A 4,825-nucleotide genomic window follows, 5' to 3' on the forward strand; every position below is an offset into this window, starting at 1 on the left:
TATTTTCTCTTCACTCGAGCAGATGCATCCCATGTTTCCATTTACAAATGGGATAAAAGCCACTGAGGAAGGAGTTGGCAGCCAACCAGGACCGAGTCCTCTGTGGGATTCTCACTTGGTTAGAAAGAGAGTGCATGAGTAAAACACCTTGTCCGACTGGGATTCGGACTCAAATCTCCGGGATTCATGGAGTAACACAAACCCTTCTGTTTGTGGGAGCAAACTCCACAACCCAGCTTTGAATCCGTACTTTATTTTCACATAGATTAAAAAAACCTTGCGAGTATTGGAGGAAAAAATCCCTCCTGGAAATGCACACCCAGTGCGAGGAGTAACGCTTAGCCCTGGCCACAGGCTGAGCTGAGCAGTGACAGTCTGCAGGCAGGGCTGAGGGAAGGGCATCCCCCGCTCAGACCTCCGGACCGAACCCCTGTGGGAACCGCAGGAGAACGAAACATAGGGAACGAACAAAAACCCAGCCCTATGTGCCCCCCTCTGCCCCTTTCCCGCCCAAAAAAACCCCACAAGAGATCTCCAAGTGCAAACCCTACAAATGCTAGCAACAAAACACCGCCTTTTATCATATTTCTCCTTCCAGGTTGGCTGCTGGAGCTCCCGGAGTTTCCCAGACCACCACGAAGAGCCCCCGTTTGTTTTAATGATGATGGTGCCAGGATGGGCCGGGCGGGGCAGTCCCCGATCCCAGGAGCTGTGTCACAAGTCCCTCCTGTCCTGGCGGAGTCACCAGAAAGCGATGTCTTTTCCGAGCCAGACTGGGTTAGGTGATAAAAAGGGTGACCTTTAAAAGGATCCTTATGGTGCACAACACGCTGGATGAAAATGTGTAGAGGATGCACCCTGTAACATATTTACAATTTTATATGTTTAGCAAATCAGTGGAACTGGCAAGAATCCCCAGTTAGAGAGGTAGGTGATGAGGTAATTGCCCCTGGTACTACCCTTTCCTGAGTCCCTGAGCTCATTTGGGGTTAATTGAGCTCATTTGGAGTTACTTGAGACTCTAAGAATTGATCAAAGGGTCAAATGACAATGCAAGGGTTAATATTATGAGCCAAATGAGAAGGGGCACTTTGGTGTCATGGATCAAACACTGCCAGGCCAGTCCAGGGGAGCCCAAGGCTTCAGGGTCACCCAGTGGCCTGAGGTGTCACCCATCCTTTGCCCTCTGTCCTGTCAGGGGAGTGACAGGAGGTGGTTATCAGCTTTATTTATATTTCTTATTAATTAATAGTATTCGTTTATTAGTGTTTATTATCATCTGCTGTAAGCAGCAGCATCTCTAGCCTTGCTATTAGCTATTAGTACAATGATCAATAAATTCTACTGCTGGGATCTATTAAATTCTATTGACAATATTATCTTTTAGGATCCAGTAGTAAAATCACCTGTTGCAACCCAAATCTATGATTATTTCTTAGAAAAACTAGTAGATTAATTAGTATTGGTCATTACTAGCGTATTATTAGCTGCCACAGGGGTAGAAATGTGTCCTAACCCAAACACCTCTCTAACACTCCCCCCTTCCACTCTCATCTCCTCCAGCCTGCACACCACTACAGCTAAGGTGCCTGGGACATCCCAAACCCCAAATTTAACCAGCCTCTCTGAGCAAGTTCAGGGTAAAAAACCCACATCCAAACCTTCCCACACATGTACAGGACAGATTACCTGAAAAAGCCTCAAGTCCTTCCACCAAGTAGGGATTAATGGGATCGTTCTTCCTAATGTTCTCCGGTGTAGTGAAGCAAGTCTGGCTTTGCTGCTCAGGCAACACCTGCAAGGCTGAGGGAAGGGCCAGGTGAGTCAGGGAGGTGTCCCCTGCACGTCCAGCACGGTGACACACGGGTGGGCTCTGGCCGTGCTCCCCAGGGGCTGGAGCAGGGCTCGGACAAGGCAATGCAAGAGCAGGGAAGGTTTGAAGGAAGGAAGCCCTCCGTAGGTTTCCTCTCCAGTTTCTCAGAGCGATGGATTTCTCCCTCTTCAGTTCTGCCAAAACAGAGAGAGAGCGAGGGAAAACGAGCGGTTAGGGATGAACACAAATCAAATCCTCTGCTGCAGGTGTGGTAGTGACCCACACAATGTGCTGGGGGACAGCTGGGGCTCCCTCCCCAGGCTAGAGGTGAGCATCTCAATGTCAGGGGTCTCAGGGACCCCTGGGAACAGAAACCATCCCACACGTATTAGGAGGGACAGGATGGGATCCCTGCCAGCCCCGCAGAGCAGCTGCCCAGCCATGCTGCCCTCCCGCCCTGTCACTCACTGTAGACGCTGAGCTCGGTGCTGTTCTCACCCAAGCTGTAGCTGCCAGCTCCCACCTGGCACACCTGGTGTCCTGCACTGTCACCGTGCTGATGGACAGGGCCTTGTCCCCACAGCCACTCCCTGTAGTCCGTGTTGTCCTCCAGGACGCTGCTGGCCGTGCTGTGGTACAGCCTCACCTGCCTGTTGCTGCGTCCACCTGCAAGATGAGAGGTGACGCTGGGCTGGGCAGCCCGGCAGGAAGCCCTGGGCTGGTTGCCACCCCAGCCCACCAGCCAGAGCTGCTCTCCCAGCCCAGCACTCACCTAGAACCGATCGATGCGGGTGTAGGAAGCATCTTCAGGGATGTAGAAGTTGCACTCGGTCCTGGCTGTGCCCCCAATCTCCACTTCCACCACGGCTGGCATGGGGATCTCCAGCTTGCTGGCTGCAGCTGTGGGACAGGATTTGCTGTTAGGGGCAGGACGAATGGGGAAGAATGAGGAAGAATGGGCTGTCTGAGCACAGCCTGTCCCCATCCCCATCCCCCAAAAGCTGTGGGGCAGAGCCATGTCCTGTGCCAGTGTCCCCTAGACACTGTGTCCCAGCCCAGCAGGAGTGACAGCCAGGACCCCACTGTCTTCAGCATCCACAGAGAGCCCACGGGCTCAGACCAGCGATCCCATTCCCAAGGAGGGGACAAGGCAGGTGGTGCCCCCAGCAGGGGGGTGTCCCCTGGACAGTTGTGTCCCCAGGACACCATTGGGAGGCAGCCTGTCCCTGACCACCACAGCACAGCCAGGACTCCCAGGACACTGCACAAGCTCTGACCCTGCTGCCCCAGCAGGAACCCAGCAGTCAAAGCATCCATCCCTGCAGCATTCCCAAGGTGTTCCCTCGCTGCTGCTCTTCTCCCTGCCCAGCTCTGCCCAGCCACAGAACCCCTGTGAGCGGAGCTTGCCCATCCCTGCACCCCACCTTCCTCCCAGCCCAGCCGCCCGCAGCAGTAATGGAGCTGCTGGCACTGCTCTGGAGCAGGATGGGAAATGTAATGGCTATTGATCCAGGGCAGGGAACAGAGCAGCTTCCCAAGGGATTGGGAGCAGAGCAGCCCCAGCTGGGCAGAGCAGAGACAAGGGTGGCATCACAGCAAGGCTTGGAGTGCCACCACCACCATCCCTGCTAAAGCAAGGGGGGATCTGCACGCCCTGGGCTGGCACATGGCCCTGCAGAGGGGACAATAGTCTGTCCCCAGGCAACAGAGCCAGACCAGGCTGGGGACAAGAGGAGGAAGTGGTTGCATCAACATCTCCCTTGATAGCGCCCGTTCAGTGACAGCCACCACCAAGGTGACTTCAAAGGGCAGCACCGTGACCACAGAATGCTCTGTTTGGAGTGGGTATGTGGTGGCACACGGCCAAAATGCAGCCAGAAGCCCTTGTGCCACAGCAAAGGCCCTGACACACAGGACCAGCCACCTCAGAGCACCCCAACACAGAGGTTTTGGCCCTCGCCCATCCCCTCAGCATGTTACAGTTGGCACTAAGCAAAGAGAGATGAGCAAACACAGCACATCAAAGAAGGTGCTGGAAAAACAGGTGAAAGTCCCAGAGATCAGCACACACCCTCCAACCTGGCCTCAGACACTTCCAGGGATCCAGGGGCAGCCACAGCTTCTCTCTAGGGCCTCTTCACCCTCACGGAGAAGAGTTTCTCTCTAATATCCCATCTCACCCTGCCCTCTGACAATGTGAAGCCATTCCCTCTTGTCCTGTCCCTCCATGCCCTTTTCCAAAGCCCCTCAAAGAGCTGGGATCCAGGCAGGTGGGAGGTAGGAAGGTCACCTCATCTTGCATCTGCAGCAGAAAACCAGCAGAAAACCTTGCACTTTGCAAGGCAGCAACTCCCGCTCTCCCTTCCCATTGCCACACTCAGAACATGGAACAGCTTTTGGAGGTGAAGCCTCCAGCTTTCTCCAGGTGCAGCCAGATACTCACTGAGTATCCAGGAGACGTGGAGCCTGGATTGATGCCACCTGGTGCCGGGCCCAGCATACCGCACGGGTGGTGGCAGCTGTGGCACCGTCAGCCTGGCACCCGCAAAGAGAGACCCCAAAAATACCTGGCAGAGGCCGTTCTGCCCCCCGGCTGTGCCAGCTGTGCCGGTATCCGGTTTCGTAGCCCCATCCAGTGTCTGCCAGGCGAACTGCACCGCTGGCTCCCGGGGCGGGCAGCGCTTGGCCCAGGGCAGCCCATGGAGCTTTGGCTCCCGGTGCCGTCAAAGCCGGCATGCGGCTGGAAAAGCCGCCTGGCTGATGTGCTCCACCTGCTCTCCCGCTGGGAAAACCACAGGTGTGAAGGGGGGGTTCTGGGCAGGGCCGTCACCGCGTGTGTCCCTCGGTACCTGGTGGCAGCGGTGGGTAAACAGCGACGGTGAGTGTGCCAGGGGCTCTTTGAGGGTTGATGGGGGAAGGGAAGCCCTTCCCAAGGTGGGGGAGCTGCATCGGGATTCCACAGGAACGCCCAGAAGTGATAAGCTGTGCCCAGCTGGTGGCAGGGCTCCCCTC

General features: G+C 55.6%; 1 long non-coding RNA gene across 3 annotated transcripts; it reads right to left on the reverse strand.

Moving 5' to 3' along the window:
* LOC138117063 (uncharacterized) lies at positions 1–4,437 on the reverse strand. Of its 3 annotated transcripts, none has more exons than XR_011154486.1 (5): positions 4,381–4,437; positions 2,586–2,713; positions 2,346–2,479; positions 1,690–2,007; positions 1–858 (listed from the first exon to the last, which is right to left on the reverse strand). It is a non-coding gene; the product is annotated as an uncharacterized lncRNA (long non-coding RNA). The 3 variants fall into 3 exon arrangements; XR_011154484.1 differs by having other exon boundaries at positions 2,312–2,479; XR_011154485.1 differs by lacking the exon at positions 4,381–4,437 and adding an exon at positions 4,257–4,310 and having other exon boundaries at positions 2,312–2,479.
* Positions 4,438–4,825: the final 388 nt, after the last annotated feature.

This window comes from Aphelocoma coerulescens, chromosome 11, assembly GCF_041296385.1.
Source record: "Aphelocoma coerulescens isolate FSJ_1873_10779 chromosome 11, UR_Acoe_1.0, whole genome shotgun sequence".
NCBI classification, from domain to species: Eukaryota; Metazoa; Chordata; class Aves; order Passeriformes; family Corvidae; genus Aphelocoma; species Aphelocoma coerulescens.